The 16,194-nt window shown below is 43.5% G+C and overlaps 1 long non-coding RNA gene across 3 annotated transcripts in view; it reads left to right on the top strand.

The window, feature by feature from the left end:
• The window catches only part of LOC134294078 (uncharacterized), a 31,671-nt gene extending 15,477 nt beyond the window's left edge, over window positions 1-16,194 (top strand). Inside the window, exons 2-7 of one of the 3 annotated variants that reach the window (XR_010001063.1) lie at window positions 1,416-1,627; window positions 5,496-5,655; window positions 5,765-5,932; window positions 6,755-6,862; window positions 7,326-7,509; window positions 8,387-16,194. This is a non-coding gene — a long non-coding RNA (uncharacterized LOC134294078). Of the gene's footprint in view, window positions 1-1,415; window positions 5,656-5,764; window positions 5,933-6,754; window positions 6,863-7,325; window positions 7,510-8,386 lie in introns of all 3 variants that reach the window. The other 2 variants (XR_010001061.1, XR_010001062.1) reach the window with 2 other exon arrangements.

Below are 16,194 nucleotides of genomic sequence, written 5' to 3'. Positions count from 1 at the left end.
GGGTTGGCTCTTGAAGCACCTTCAATTCTATAATCTCCTTTTTTGGTCCATCAACCAACAGTTCCAATGCTTGCCATCAGGTGGCACATGAGCAACATTTGTGCGTCATTTCTGACCCATTGAAAACATCCATGTTGCTACACTCTTGTAATGATTTTTTGCCTGAGGCCCAGCATTTTTAGTCCGCCAGACAATCTATGGTCTGGGGCCGAGGTCAAAACATCTAACACTTTGCCATCACATGCCCAGCTAAAGTCTAAAGGCCAACCTTCAGGCTCTGGTGTTTACTTTCCGCCCGCAGCGAGAGACCTTTGGTTGCAGTTTGGAAAGGGGTCAGGAGAGAAGTGCCGGGAAGTGTTTGCTGGGCATAAAAAGGTCTTTCAGCCCGCTCTGGTTGGTGCGGTGGAAAGGAAGCCTTCCTCAGCACATTTTTGTGGGCAGTTCATACAATGAAGGTAAAAGTTGAAAAATGCAAGGCATTGTCCCTAAAAGAAAATAATGCTAGGAAGTCAGATCATGAATAAACAATACATTTCCTTGGGACATCCCAGCCCAGGATCTTGCAGTATGCATATATATGTATATTCATGAGTAAGTTGACCATATATAAGTCGAAGGTAGGTTTGGGGGGCAAAGTTATGATATGACCTCAGGATAAGGGGTCTTTCCTCAGAGAGGGGCAAGTGCCAGTTCGAGGGCCAGATGCTGCCATCTTCCTATCCAAGCCTTCAATAAGGCCATAAGTGGCTCTACTGTAAGGAGTTGGTACCTCTTTTTGGTTCTCCTGGGATGAACTAAGCTCTTGCCTTTCACTATTCAACTCAGAGAAGAATTAGTTCATTTTTTAATAAGAGTTAAGATACATGGCTACGTTGAGTCAGGTTTTGGGTGTTGGTTTTGTGGCTAAAATTTCTCGATTTATACTCTGCAGCCATGGCACATCCTCTTGCAGAATATCCTCTTCATTTACTACCAACAGTAATGAATTTGGCAGCCCCTGAGAATGCCGGGTCCTTATTGTGTCGGTCTGTCCTTCCCCATCTTCCTCAGTTGGCATCCCATTGGGAAGTCCCATTGTCCTAAACTGATGTTTGGAAAACTGGCTTTCGCTATAGTGCAGTATTGGTCTTCTCAGAAGGGAGCAGCAATGCAGCAACATCATTGGGACCATTCTACAAACAGAGCCAGTGGATGCCCATTGCACAACAGCCCTGGTGCACAATCTGTAGAGTTGTCCAATGTGTCCAGATCTGCCATGAAACCCATTGTACAAGGTGTCCCATTGCACACTATCGACATTGAAGGCCTGGAGGTCCCTTGTTAATAGGATGGCTATAGGTTGGAATCAATTCGATATAACAACAACAATGTCTTGCTTATAGCTCTAATTGTCGGCTCTGTGTTTTCTCTTCAAGGAGCATACTATCTTTTGAAGGTGTCACGTTGGCGTTGGAATAAACAAGTGTTTTCCATCACCTCCTGATTCAGACGGTGTGAGCTCCCATCTGTCAGCTCTAGCTTGCGGGGACATGAGAGAAGCCTCCTAGCAGGATGGTAACACATCTGGGTTTCTCCTGGGCAACATCGCTGTAGACAGCCAATTCTCTCACACCAAAAGCGACTTGCGGTATGTTCTCAAGTCGCTTCTAACACAATAAAAAACCCATCCTGATTTGCATGCACTTCACCCAGTAAGTACCGCAGCATGAATGGGCATGAAGCCTTGAGGAAGTGCCACTGAGTGGAAGAATAGCAACATTTGTACATGGTGTTGCCTTTCGCCTTGAAATGAATGAATGCGTCCAGATAAGATGAACACAAGGCGGCTGATGCCAACCCACCATAATGGCAAGGTCTTTATTTCCCCCAACCCAGGGTGCCTGAGCCATAGTTTAGAAAGGTTCCTTTTTTCTGTTGCATCACAACCCCTAGAAATCCCACCCCAAAATGATGTGGCCATTGGAGGATTCTGGAAGTTGCTGTCCAAAAAAAGATATAGCTTGGTGTTTTATATTTGTGTGACTTCCTGTAGGGAAATGGTGCAGCATTTGTGTCCAGAGCAGAGCAGAACGGCTACATAAAGGGCAATGTGGGGTGTTAACACTATGTAGTTAATGCAGTTTGACGTCACTTGAACTACCATGGCTCAATGCTATGGATGACAACACTTGGGCAATAGAATACTATATTAAGAGCAGTGTATTCTTTATGCATGGAGAAAAGAATTAACCTGTGTTAATTTGTGTTGATATGATGAGTACGAAAACTTTTAGAAAACACTAGCTTATATAACCAGTGTTGCCTGGTATGAATTTCTTAATGCAATAATTCAATGAGTATTTCTAATCAATAATATTGGAAAATTCATACCTGGACAATGTATATATTATAGATGGATGGGTAATAGGTAAAGGTAAAGGTTTTCCCCTGACATTAAGTCCAGTCGTGTCCGATTCTGTGGGTTGGTGCTCATCTTTATTTCTAAGCCGAAGAGCCGGCGTTGTCCGTAGACACCTCCAAGGTCATGTGGCCGGCATGACTGCATGGAGAGCTGTTACCTTCCTGCTGGAGAGGTACTTATTGATCTACTCACATTTGCATGTTTTCAAACTGCTGTTGGTAATATACGGTATATATATCTATATATCCATCTATCCATCCATCCACCCACCCCTGGTTTGGCAACCTTATTTACCTGTTCCATTGTGACTTGCAAGTAAATCTTTCAGGTTGAGTGAAAGACTATAAGCAAGGAAAGAGCAATGACAAATGTGGCTCCCCAGCATGGGAACTAGATTACTGGGGATACTGTTGTTTGAGTGGATTTAGGTAGGAATGCAACAAGAGTTCTTCTGTCGTCCTCCCTTCTGGATTTGTTCAGTAAGCGATTAGTCAAGGATTCCACCTTGATATGTTCTGCCCACAGTCAAATGGCCAAGAAACATGGCAAACTGTGAGCTCTTCACTTCTCCTAAAAGACGTAGTTCCTCTGTACGTCTTCCGTGTTTGCCGGCGTAAACCGGTGTGGAAAAGTACATATGTAGGGCTATGCGTGACTGAGGAAGCTGGTCCGAAACCAAAACAAAACCTACAGGCACAAACCTCAAACCAGTTTGACAGGAATGTCTTCTAAGAGCAGAAGAATGGAGAGATATGACCTGAGAACAGCTGAGAAAGTATGGAAAAATTATTATTATTTTCCTATTTTATTTATTCAAAATACTTACTGTTACCTTTTTAATTTAATGAATGACTCAGTTAGAAAAGACATACCTGGGCAATGCTATGTACATAAGCTGGGGTTTTGTAAAAGTTTTAGCATCATCACAGATTACACTGCTCTGAATATTGGATTATGTTAAGAATTGCATTATTACCCAAGTTTTGTGATCTTAAGGACACCTTTCTCCCTTCTCCAGCTCTGCCTGGCCCTCTGAGAAGGCTTCCCTTCAGATGTCTCCATAGCAAAGTCTTTATCGCAATATCTCCATGAGAATAGTACCTCCTTGCTGATGCTCAAACCCTCTTCTACTCGTATTTGTCATTCATTTCCCCATCTGAGGCAGCCTTTCAATCTACATAGTGCCCGCTTGTGGTTGCCTCTGAGTGCTGCATACATACATAGATATTTATTCATTTTGGGGGCCCTAGCCTCCAAAGGGGTGGACTGTTTAGTTGGGATCTACCAGTATTTTAAATTGGATCAAGAAGGATATGTCTACCAAGTTTGGTCCAGATCCATCAAGTCATGTAGGAGTTTTTGTGGAACATACATACATACATACATACATACATATGTTAGATATCTAGATACTGTAGATACAAACGTTTTTCAAGGCAATACTCTCATCCTGAAATTCCTCCCCTTGCCCCAAGGATTAGGGGGAAAAAGGTCCAAGTATGGAATCCTGGGAGCTGTATTTTTGCAAGGTCTTGAGCCTTCTTTGCCAAAGAGTGCTGGTGCCTCACCAAACTACAACTCCCAGGATTCTATAACATTGAGTCAGGGCAGTTAGTAACAGTGAGGTCAAGCTGCATTAATTCCACAATGTAGATGCACCCCAATTTGCAAACAAGGAAATTGGCAGGGAACATTGTGGCCCTCCACTAGTGCAAGCACAATGTTCATCTCCAGAAAAGGCTTATTTATGGAGAGGAGGTGAGCGTCATAAAGGTACTATTTGGAGACATCATTCTTCCTTAGTCCTTCCTTCTCAGATGGCAAAAGCGTGACTTGGGGAACGGCAGACCGACGCAGGCAGCGAAGAAATCCTACGTCTCTCGCGGGACGCTTTCAAACCCTGAAGCCACAAATATTCCGTAACATAGATGTCTTTGTTTTGACAGGAGCTTTTCCTGGAATCTTCAACAAGGAAGTAGTAAATTGGGAAAGAGTTGTCATAAATGGTTGTTGGGGTTTTGTTTTGGGTTTTTTTGCAAGAAACTATACCAGACAAATCTGAAGCGGAGGGCTAACTTCTCTTCTGGCAAATTGCACAGCAAAAATGCTCACACAGATAACACCAAAAGCCAGGTCCAGGTAACATGGGATGGATTTGGAGACCATCTGGTTTTCCCATTTTAACAGCCCTATGTGTCCCAGATGAATGGAAAAGGCAATGTCCCAATTTGGCAGGTTTTGTCCCAATTCATCCAAGATCTAGGACTGTGGTTCTCAACCTGGGGTCCCCAGGTGTTTTGGCCTTCAACTCCCAAAAATCCTAACAGCAGGTAAACTGGCTTGGATTTCTGGGATTTCTAGGCCAAAACACCTGGGGACCCAAAGGTTGAGAACCACTGATCTAGGAAAATCTCACTCTGAGATTTCTCCTCAGATTCCTGGCCCTGAGAAGAGCTACAACCCCCCGCCCCCAAGATCTGTGAAAATCTCATTTTTCAAGGCAATGCTCTCACGCTTGAAATTCCTCTTCCTTGTCCTGATAACCATCAAGCCCAGCTCACTGTTTACCTAAGCAGTTTTAAAACAGCTTAGAGCTGTAAGTAGAGAAATTAGGTACTGCAAATTGCGGGAAAGGTATTTTACGACACCATAAAGAGCAAGACCAGAAATGTGGTGACCAAGAGGAAGGTGCAAGGAAGAAGTCCTTGGCTCTTCGTCATAGAGAATGGAGCAACAACATCCCCCTGTGACTGAATCCGAACTCAACCTCCATGGCATCACAACTGGACTTTGAGACAACATACCTCCTTTCTGTCTGTTCTGTTCTGTTCTGTCCTGTCTGTCCAAACGGCATTGAATGATTGCTGGGTATGTGTACTGTGATCCACCCTTAGTCCCCTTGGGGAGATAGGGCAGAATATAAATAAAGTATTATTATTATTATTATTATTATTATTATTATTATTATTATTATTAGGGAGCCTCCAGTGGCTCAGTGTGTTCAAGCGCTGAGCTGCTGAACTTGCAGACCGAAAGGTCTCAGGTGCTAGTCTCTAAGATGCTAGTTCTGACCTTTAAAACTCTTTACGGCCAGGGCCCATCGTACCTTAGGGACCGTCTCTCCTTCTCCCATCATCGGAGGTCGCAACGACCGGGTCCTAGAGAAGTGCACTTGGAAAGGACCAGACGCAGAGCTTTTTCTATTTCTGCCCCTGCCTTATGGAATGCCTTGCCGCCCTACATGAGAGCCATGCGTGAGTTGGGACCTTTTACCCTAGCACTCAAGACCTGGCTCTTTACTAGAGCTTTTAATCTATGTTAATTTTATTAATATTTGTATGTATGTATTTTTATCCTTTACAGTTTTATCTTGTAAATTGCCTAGAGCATCATGGATGGAGGGCGATTAATAAGTAATTAAATGATGATGATGATGATGATGATGATGATGATGTTCAAATCCGGGGAGCAGAGTGAGCGCCCGCTGTTGCTCCAGCTTCTGCCAACCTAGCAGTTCGAAAACATGCCAATGTGAGTAGATCAATAGGTTACCGCTCCGGCGGGAAGGTAACAGCGCTCCATTTAGTCATGCCGGCCACATGACCTTGGAGGTGTCTACAGACAACACCAGCTCTTCAGCTTAGAAGTGGAGATGAGCACCAACCCCCAGAGTCAGACATGACTCGACTTAATGTCAGGGGAAACCTTTACCTTTTTTATGATAATAATATCATCTCTGGGTGATGTGTTTTTATCTATGCATTTTAGCTGTATTGGACCCCATATCTAATTTTTAGAAGAAGTTGTTGGTAGCTGCTATTATTATTATTATTATTATTATTATTATTATTATTATTATTATTATTATTATTATTTTCAAGTCCTGACTTTAGACCGGAGTGGCTTATGATGCCTCAGCACAGATTGCACCTCACTTTCAGGCCACCTCTATTTCATACAAGATTAGAAATCCTTGTTTCGCTTGACCCTGTTTTTATTGAAACGGAAAGAGAACCTATCCTTGCCAGATCTTCTGCAGAAGACTTGATTACACATGGGCTCGTCCTTCGTTAAACCGAGCCTTGAGCAATTAGCCTATTTCTTGGGTCAGAACTAATTGCCATCTGGCCCAGTTAAGTGATTGGAACAAACATCGCACCTGCCTGGAACTACTTTTACTGTTGATGTCTTATGTCTCAGAGTTAACCCAAAATCCAGAGGTTTGTGGATCTGAATTAAGCAGGGGGGGGGGGCGGGCGGTTCAGAATAGTGCCAGATCCTGATGAATCTGAGGGCCCTTCCACACTGCTCCTATATTCCATGATCTGACCCCAGATTCTCTGATTATCCCAGGTTATCTGTCTGTATGGAGCCGTAGTGGTGCAATGGGTTAACCCTTATGCCGGCTGGACTACTGACCTGAAGGTTGGGTTGCAGACCTGAAGACTGCCGTGAGACATGGTGAGCCTCCGAGCAGGATGGTAACACATCCAGGCGACCCTTGGGCAACGTCTCTGTAGATGGCCAATTCTCTCACACCAGAAGCGACTTGCAGTATGTTCTCAAGTCACTTCTGACATGATAAAAAAAAATCTGGCAGTGGGGACTCATATATTCCAGTTTGAAGCAGGTAATATGGGATGCGATCCTGGGATAAATGGCAGTGTGGAAGGGCCCTGAGACTTCATTAAGTGAGATTCATTGAGTAGCCAGGTATTCCTGTACTGCCTCTTTACCTATTTTATGCTACATTTCTCCTATTTCATCATCTGTTTCATTATCACCATAGCTTAGTATTATAAAATCATAGGAGTTGTAGCTTTATAAGATCTTTACCCTTCTCTGCCAAAGAGAGCTGGTGCCTCACCAAACTACAACTCCAAGGATTCCATAATATTTATTTACATTTTTTATTTGTTTACAGCATTTATATTCTGCCCCATGGAAGCCCCAGTGGTGCAGCGGATTAAACCGCTGAGCTGCTGAACTTGCTGACCAAAAAGTTGTCTGTTCGAATCCAGGGAGTGGGGTGAGCTCCTGCTGTTAGCCCCAGCTTCTGCCAACCTAACAGGTTCCAGGACCACCCGCAATAAGTGAAAATCCGCGAAGTAAGGACGCTATATTTATTTTAATATTTATACATTATTTTAGTAGTTATACACTATTTTAAGTCTTTATCAAGCAATTGTGTGTTGATAAATTGCCTCCTTCTCCTCCCGTTGCCTCTTGGGCTCCTTTTCTCTCCCTTTGGTTTCTCCTTCCTCCCTTCCTTAGGCTGTAAATTGTAATTTTTTATGATTTATAATAGTCTTTTAGAGTTGATTGAGAAACCACGAAACAGCTAATCTGCGAAAAGTGAACCGCGAAATAGTGAGGGAACACTGTATAGGCATTTCCCATTTTCGGCATCCTGGATGTTGTGCTCGATTCCGGCCACAAGGGGGTGCTATTGCTCCATCCATGTCAAAGAGCCCTGTTCACAGACTTCCTCCTTTTTTTGATCACAGGCATTTTTTGGTATTTCTTTTATGGTGCTTAAGCAGTACCTATTTATCTACTCACAGCATTGATCTGTGGCAGTTAAAGTGGTGACGATCTAGAGCGTATCCTAGTTCACTTCCCCGATATACAGCCCCCCCCCCCCCCCAAAAGATCAGGGAAGTGTAATTCATGGGACGATTGCCATCAGAGAAAATTCTAATTATGTTGCTATACTACAAATCCCAGGTTTCCTTAGAATAGAGTCACCGTGGTTAAAATCTTATGAAACTGATGTTGATATGTAGTGTGGATGTATCCCAGTTCCCAAGGCAAAAAAGGGATGAGGAAGGATGCTTGCACATTGCGGCGCATCCCACAGATTTGCCTCCACGCAGACGTGTCCAGACTGCCTCTTCTGCCTCTTCTTCCTCCTTCCGGCTTTCAATTCTTCTTCTCCACTTCCGCGTTATAATACTCTAAATTAAACTATTAACTGCTTGACAGGACAATTGGATGCCGGCTGCTTCTCGTCAGAGCCGAGAAAAAGAGAGAAAATGTCACTGTGACACAAAAGGGGATGACTAAACCTTACTAATGAAAACGATGACAGGGGAAAGTGACCTGACTAATCCGCCAGCGAACGCACAATTATGTGTGCCTGTATCCCTGTTTTTCTGGGATTTAAAACCTGGAGGTGGGGAAGGGGGTAATTTTGGTTTAGTGTTTCAGAAGCTAGGGTTGGCATGGCCTGAAATTTCATGATCCATTCCATTTGGGGGAGCCCTCAGTGGTGCAGCGTGTTAAAGCATTGAGCTGCTGAACTTGCAGACTGAAAGGTCGCAGGTTCAAATCGAGGAGCAGAATGAGCGCCTGCTGTTAGCCCCAGCTTCTGCCAACCTAGCAGTTCGAAAACATGCAAATGTGAGTAGATCAATAGATACCACTCTGGCAGGAAGGTAACGGCGTTCCATGCAGTCATGCCAGCCACATGACCTAGGAGGTGTCTACAGACAACGCCCGCTCTTCGGCTTAGAAATGGAGATGAGCACCAACCCCCAGAGTTGGACACGACTAGACTTAATGTCAGGGGAAAACCTTTACCTTTACCTATTCCATTTGGATCCCATGCTCTTGGACTGACCTGATTCTGCAGGGACAATCCCAATCATCCCCAGCCATCCTATTTTTCCCATCTGGAATGAAAAGAAACCTTGAAAAAAAAGCCTGCAAGTGTGGAGGACCTACTATAGTATACCTTCAACACATTTTGCAGGGCTGCTTTAAAGTTCTGACTAAACCCCAGAACGGATTCACATGGGAGCCTATATCCACTGTGACTTAAATGTCTCTAGCTGCACATAGAATCCTAGAGTTGGAAGAGACTTCGTGGGTCATCCAGTCCATCCCCATTCTGCCAAGAAGCAGGAATATCGCATTCATAGTACACCTGACAGATGGCATCCAGGCTCTGCTTAAAAGCCTCCAAAGAAGGAGCCTCCACCACACTCGGCCACAGAGAGTTCCACTGCTGAACAGCTCTCACAGTTAGGAAGTTCTTCCTAATACTCAGGTGGAATCTCGTGTAGTTTATAGCCATTGTTCCATGTCCTAGTCTCCATGGCAGAAGAAAACAAGCTTGCTTCCGCCTATAACTTCCCTTCACATATTTCCTCATGGCCCTCATCATGTCTCCTCTCTGCCTTCTCTTCTGCAGGCTGAACATGCCCAGCTCTTTAAGCCGCTCCTCATAGGGCTTGTTCTCCAGACCCTTGATCATTTGATCTGTCTATATATGTCGTATGTCTAATGGCATTGAATGTTTGCCATGTATATGTGCATTGTGATCCACCTGAGTCCCCTTTGGGGTGAGAAGGGTGGAATATAAATACTGTAAATAAATAAATAAATAAATACAACAACGACGACAACAAGAACAACACATTTGAGTCGCCCTCCTCTGGACACATTCCAGCTTGTCAACATCTTCCTTCAGTTATGGTGCTTTGTTGCTAAATTACTTCCGAACTGGAGAATATCTGTGGTAATATTAGCTGCAGAGGGATGAGCAGTCCCATTTCCTCCTCTGCTTAGTGTTTCACCACAGAAAACCGTTGCATTATTTCTAAAACCCATCTCTCTTACCGTCAACCCTCGCACCAAGTAAGAGCTGGAAAACAAAACACAGTTGACGGGGAATAGCTTTAACACCCCGATCATTCAGATTCCTGTCAGGTTAATGAGCACTTGACTGTGGGACGGGCTTTGTCTTCTTCTAGCCAGAACTTGTCCGCACTGTGACTTCATCTCCTAAACTTCCTAATGAGGACAGTTTTCAATAAAGATCCTTTTTTGTCTTCTCCGGCCATTTCCAGCTTAGCCGAATCATACGCCAGGAATGCTATCGTTTCCATGTTATTACAGACCCCACTGTTGTGGTCGGACTAATGTCAGCAATAGGTCATGCTTGGCAAATGTGGAAGGGAGGAGAATGTTCAGAAAGTTGGGTGGAAATCTCTGGAAAACAACCAGATGCAGTCCAAGGGTGTATCTACACTGTAGAATGAATGCAGTTTGACACCACTTTAACTGCAATGGCTCCAAGATACGGTATCCTGGGAGTTGTAATTTTGCAAGGTCTTTTGTCTTACCAAAGTGATATTCCCAAGATTCCATATCATGGAGCCACGGCATTAAAGTGGTGTCAGACTGCATTCATTTTACAGTGTAGATGCACCTCTAATCAATCTAACATGGGTTAAAAGTAAAGGTTTTCCCCTGACATTAAGTCTAGTCGTGTCCGACTCTGGGGGTTGGTGCTCATCTCCATTTCTAAGCCGAAGAGCGGGTGTTGTCCATAGACACCTCCAAGGTCATGTGGCCAGCATGACTGCATGGAGCGCTGGTACTATCCCTCCAGAGCGGTACCTATTGATCTACTCGCATTTACATGTTTTCGAACTGCTAGGTTGGCAGAAGCTGGGGCTAACCGTGGGTGCTCACTCCGCTCTCTGGATTCGAACTGCCAACCTGTCGGTCAGCAAGTTCAGCAGGTCAGCGCTTTAACACGCTGCGCCACCGAGAGCCCATGAATTGCGAATTCAATTGCACTTTCAAGGTGTATTTTTGGAAGGTGGCTGTCGATTCGTGAAGATAACAAGATAGAGGGTGCATCTACACTGTAGAATTAATGCAGTTTGACACCACTTTAAATCTATGGCCCAATACTATGCAATAATGGGAGTTGTAGTTTGGTAAGGCACCAGCCCTCTTTGGCAGAGAAGGGGACAGACCGTGTGAAATGAGAATCCCTAACTAGAGGCTATCCTTATATCCAGACCTCAGAGTCTGGACATATTCTCAAATGGTAATGCCACCTCCCAAATGGTTTAAATGCAGATCTGTATTTGTATTTGTTCAGCTCCTTTGGCTGCTTTTTGTGCGCTTGTGGATCGGTGTTTTGTGTGTGAGCGAAGCCACTTAAAGGGCCGGCTCCCACTACGTTTCCCTGCCGCTCAAGACAGGAAGGCAAATATATTACTTTTCATGGTGGATGGCAGGGATCCAAGCACATCTAGCGGAGGAAGGAAGCAATCTTATCAGTCCTCCTGGCCCATTGATAAAAACCACAGAAGGAAATCATTCAGCTTTCAACGAGGAAAGGGAAGTCTTAAATGAGAATTAGATGTCGCCTTGGGAGCTTTCAAGCCGTCAGAAATTGCACACGCAAAGCCAAGAAGGCTTTCAACCCGCGCGGTGCGAGATCGGAGCAGAATTAACCTCCTCCTCATGGTCTGTACAGTTCTAACAAAGCGAGTGAGGATGGTATGTTGTCCTTGGGTACATCTGCACTGTAGAGTTAATGCAGTTTGACCCCACTTTAGCTGCCATGGCTCAGTGCTGTGAAATCACGGGAGTTGTAGTTTGACAAGGTCTTTGGCCTCCTCTAACAAAGTGTGCTAGGACCCAATCAAATCTACAGCGTAGAATCAGATGCATCCACCCACACCACCATCTCTTGGATTTGGGAGTTTTACCATTGACCAGAAGTGTCACACATTTTTAATGTAAATATATATGATTAATCTTGAAAAAGGGAACCATGCCAAAATGTGAAATTAATTTATGATTTATATACACATTGTTCACATAGGAGCCCCTGATGGCACAGCGGGTTAAATCTCTCTGCTGCTGAATTTGCTGACCGAAAGGTCTGCAGTTCAAATCCGGGGAGCGGGGTGAGCTCCTGTTGTTAGCCCCAGCTTCTGCCAACCTAGCAGCTCAAAAACATGCAAATGTGAGTAGATCATTAGGTACTGCTCTGGCAGTCATGCCGTCCACATGACCTTGGAGGCGTTTACGGACAATGGTGGCTCTTCGGATTAGAAATGTAGATGAGCACCGGACACGACTAGACTAAATGTCAGGGAAACACCTATTCACATAGCTTGGATGTAATTGTCTAAAAAAATTAAAAATAATTTTATGTTCAAGACAAAGTTTGTGTACATTGAACCATCAAGAAAGCAAAGGGTTCGCGATCACTACCCATAAGGACATTTTCAGATTTCGAGTATTTTAGATTATTGGATGCGGGAGTTCAGCCTGTTCCTTTAGACTGAAGTATTTATTGGGGGTTTTGCTTGCTTTTTCTTTGTGGGTGAGGATAGGGATAGAATAGTGTCTGTTAGGTTTGCTGTTTTAGGGTTTTAAAAAGAATTACAGTAGAGTCTCACTTATCCAACATAAACAGGCCGGCAGAACGTTGGATAAGTGAATATGTTGGATAATAAGGAGGGATTAAGGAAAAGCCTATTATACATCAAATTAGGTTATGATTTTACAAATTAAGCACCAAACCATCATGTTTAACAACAAATTTGACAGAAAAAGTAGTTCAATACGCAGTAATGCTATGTAGTAATTACTGTATTTACAAATTTAACACCAAAATATCATGATGTATTGAAAACATTGACTACAAAAATGTGTTGGATAATCCAGAACGTTGGATAAGTGAGACTCTACTGTATTTGTTTCTAGTTTTGGTGTGTAAGTACAATGTACATCAGAAGTGGTCAGTGCACTTCTCATGCACACCAGGACTAGCCAATGCAAATTGTCTCTTGATTCAGATAGGAATCTAGTTTTTTTTTTGTTTTTTTTCGTGTCAGGAGTAACCGAAGTTGCTTCTGGAGTGAGAGAATTGGCCGTCTGCAAGGACGTTGCCCAGGGGACGCCCGGATGTTTTTGATGTTTTACCATCCTTGTGGGAGGCTTCTCTCATGTCCCCGCATGGAGCTGGAAGAGGGAGCTCATCCGCACTCTCCCCAGGTGGGATTCGAACCTGGCAACTTTCAGGTCAGCAACCCAACCTTCCAGTCACTTAGTCCACTACGCCATCTGGGGGCTAGGAATCTAGTGATCTAATCGCTCTTAGGATATTATCACATGTGGTGGAGTCCCCTGTGGCGCAATGAGTTAAACCCTTGTGCTGGCAGGACTGCTGACCAATAGGTCAGCGGATCGAATTTGGGGAGAGCAGGGTGAGCTCCCTCTGTCAGCTGCAGCTCCCCGTGCGGGGACATGAAAGAAGCTTCCCACAAGGATGGTAAAACATCAAACATCTGGGTGTCCCCTGGGCAACGTCCTAACAGATGACCAATTCTCTCATACCAGAGCAACTTGCAGTTTCTCAACTCGCTCCTGATATGGAAAAAAATTGTATGTGGTTCGTAATGCAAGTTATAGCTTCCCCATTTAGGAAGAGAAGCCCTTCCTTAAAGACAGACCAGGTAGTGATGCCTTTGAGGCTGATGAGCATGGATGCAGGTGGTCTTTGGCATCCCACCTGCCTTTGTCGGACAGGATCTAACTGTGAATGTTGTGTCTAATTTCCAAAGTCTTTCCTTACCCTTTTACCTCCTGCCCATATTTTTAGCATAAACTAAAACCTTAGTGATTCCTACTGCTCTGTTTCATTTTCAGGTGCCCTGTTTTGTTATCATTGACTCACTGGTGTGGTTGTCAAACCTGATTTATCAGAGCCCTGTTCCCAATGACCTTTAGAGTACGGCATGTTACAGCAGCCAAGTCTTCTCTCTCACCCCCACCCCAAACTCCCAGGAACAAAGAGAGGAATGAGTTGACATGGCTGTGCCCTCTTACACTCGGCTACATTTACGAGGTGACAGGACAGCTCTGTACGGTTCTATTAGTCTGTAGGTCAGTCATGATGCGAGATCGGGGTGTATCACACCTGGAAACTTGTCTCCTTCCTGGATTATTGTTGCCTGCTGTGGCAGTTACCTGGAGGAGGAGCAGGTTCCAAAGATGCACACAGACCCTCTTGTCACAACACAAAACAACACAGATGAGTTTGGACATTATCACACAAGGAAGAGTCATGGAACAACAGTGGTGTCGGATCCATTGAGGAGTTTTCCAATGCCTCACTAAACTGCAACTCCCAGGATCCCTTTGCATTGAGCCATTGAAGTTAAAGTGGTGTCAAACTGCATTAATTTTACAGTGTAGATCAGTGGTTCCCAACCTTTTTTTGACCAGGGACCACTCTCCAATATTAGTACAGTAGAGTCTCACTAATCCAAGCCTCGCTTATCCAAGCCTCTGGATTATCCAAGCCATTTTTGTAGTCAATGTTTTCAAAATATCGTGATATTTTGGTGATAAATTCATAAATACAGTAATTACAACATAACATTACTGTGTATTGAACTACTTTTTTGTCAAATTTGTTGTAAAACATGATGTTTTGGTGCTTAATTTGTAAAATCATAACTTAATTTGATGTTTGATAGGCTTTTCCTTAATCCCTCCTTATTATCCAATATATTCGCTTATCCAAGCTTCTGCCGGCCCATTTAGCTTGGATAAGTGAGACTCTACTGTACCAAAAGGGCCTAGCACTTTATAGTTGGCCTTACCCATGCTGAAGCCCTGGTCATCATATCTGGCCCCATTTTGTAACTGGTTTTTAAATTTTTGTTGTTGTTTTGAATTGTATGTTCTTGTTTCATGTTTATTATTTTTTATTATGTTTAATTTTGTTAAACATAATTGTACATTGTTGCATTGTTTCTTTTGCTATGTTGGAAACCACCCTGAGTCCTCTCGAGAAGATAGGGCGGTATATAAATAAAGTACAGTAGAGTCTCACTTATCCAACACTCGCTTATCCAACATTCTGGATTATCCAACGCATTTTTGTAGTCAATGTTTTCAATACATCATGATATTTTGGTGCTAAATTTGTAAATACAGTAATTACTACATAGCATTACTGAGTATTAAACTACTTTTTCTGTCAAATTTGTTGTATAACATGATGTTTTTGTGCTTAATTTGTAAAATTATAATGTAATTTGATGTTTAATAGGCTTTTCCTTAATCCCTCCTTATTATCCAACATATTCGCTTATCCAACGTTCTGCCGGCCCGTTTATGTTGGATAAGTGAGACTCTACTGTATTATTATTATTATTATTATTATTATTATTATTATTATTATTATTATTATTTATTGGGGTTACGGATCAGTTTTTGGTCAACTTTAGATTCATCCCCTGGTGGCACAGCAGGTTAAACCGCTGAGCTGCTGAACTTGCTGAGCGAACGGTCACCAGTTCGAATCCAGGGAGCGGGGTGAGCTCCCGCTGTTAGCCCCACCTTCTGCCAAACTTGCAGTTTGAAAACATGCAAATGTGAGTAGATCAATAGGTACTGCTTTGGCGGAAAGGTAACGGCACTCCATGCTGTCATGCCAGTCACATGACCTTCGAGGTGTCTATGGACAACGCCGGCTCTTTGGCTTAGAAATGGAGATGAGCACCAACTCCCAGAGTCGGACACAACGAGACTTAACCCTTATCTTTATCTCAGATTCGGTTTGGTTATTTGGGGTGCTGATTCAGAAAATTGCATTGGATAGACCATATCATCTCTAGTTCTGATATAGAACATATGCCATCCAGTAGTCTCCATCTGCTCGCCCACAGAAAACCATATTTAATAATCTAGAGCTGTTGTGATAGTAGTAATCTTTTGTGGGTAGTCAAGCCTCACCCATCCCGACATCCCAGTTGTCTTGGCACTATAAGAGAGTTTCGCGAGACCAGTCGCTCTTGTTGCCGCATAGTTTGAAAGCAACGGTGTAGTAATGGCGAGTCTGTGGGCCATATTTTCGTTCTTGAGGACCACTGGTGGTCCACGGACCACAGGTTGGGAACCACTGGTGTAGATGCACCCTTCATAGACCTTTGCAAATGAATTTTTGAAATAAAATATAATATCTA

Source organism: Anolis carolinensis, unplaced genomic scaffold (assembly GCF_035594765.1).
Source record: "Anolis carolinensis isolate JA03-04 unplaced genomic scaffold, rAnoCar3.1.pri scaffold_12, whole genome shotgun sequence".
Taxonomy (NCBI): domain Eukaryota; kingdom Metazoa; phylum Chordata; class Lepidosauria; order Squamata; family Dactyloidae; genus Anolis; species Anolis carolinensis.
This window is presented reverse-complemented; position numbering and strand designations above follow the sequence as displayed.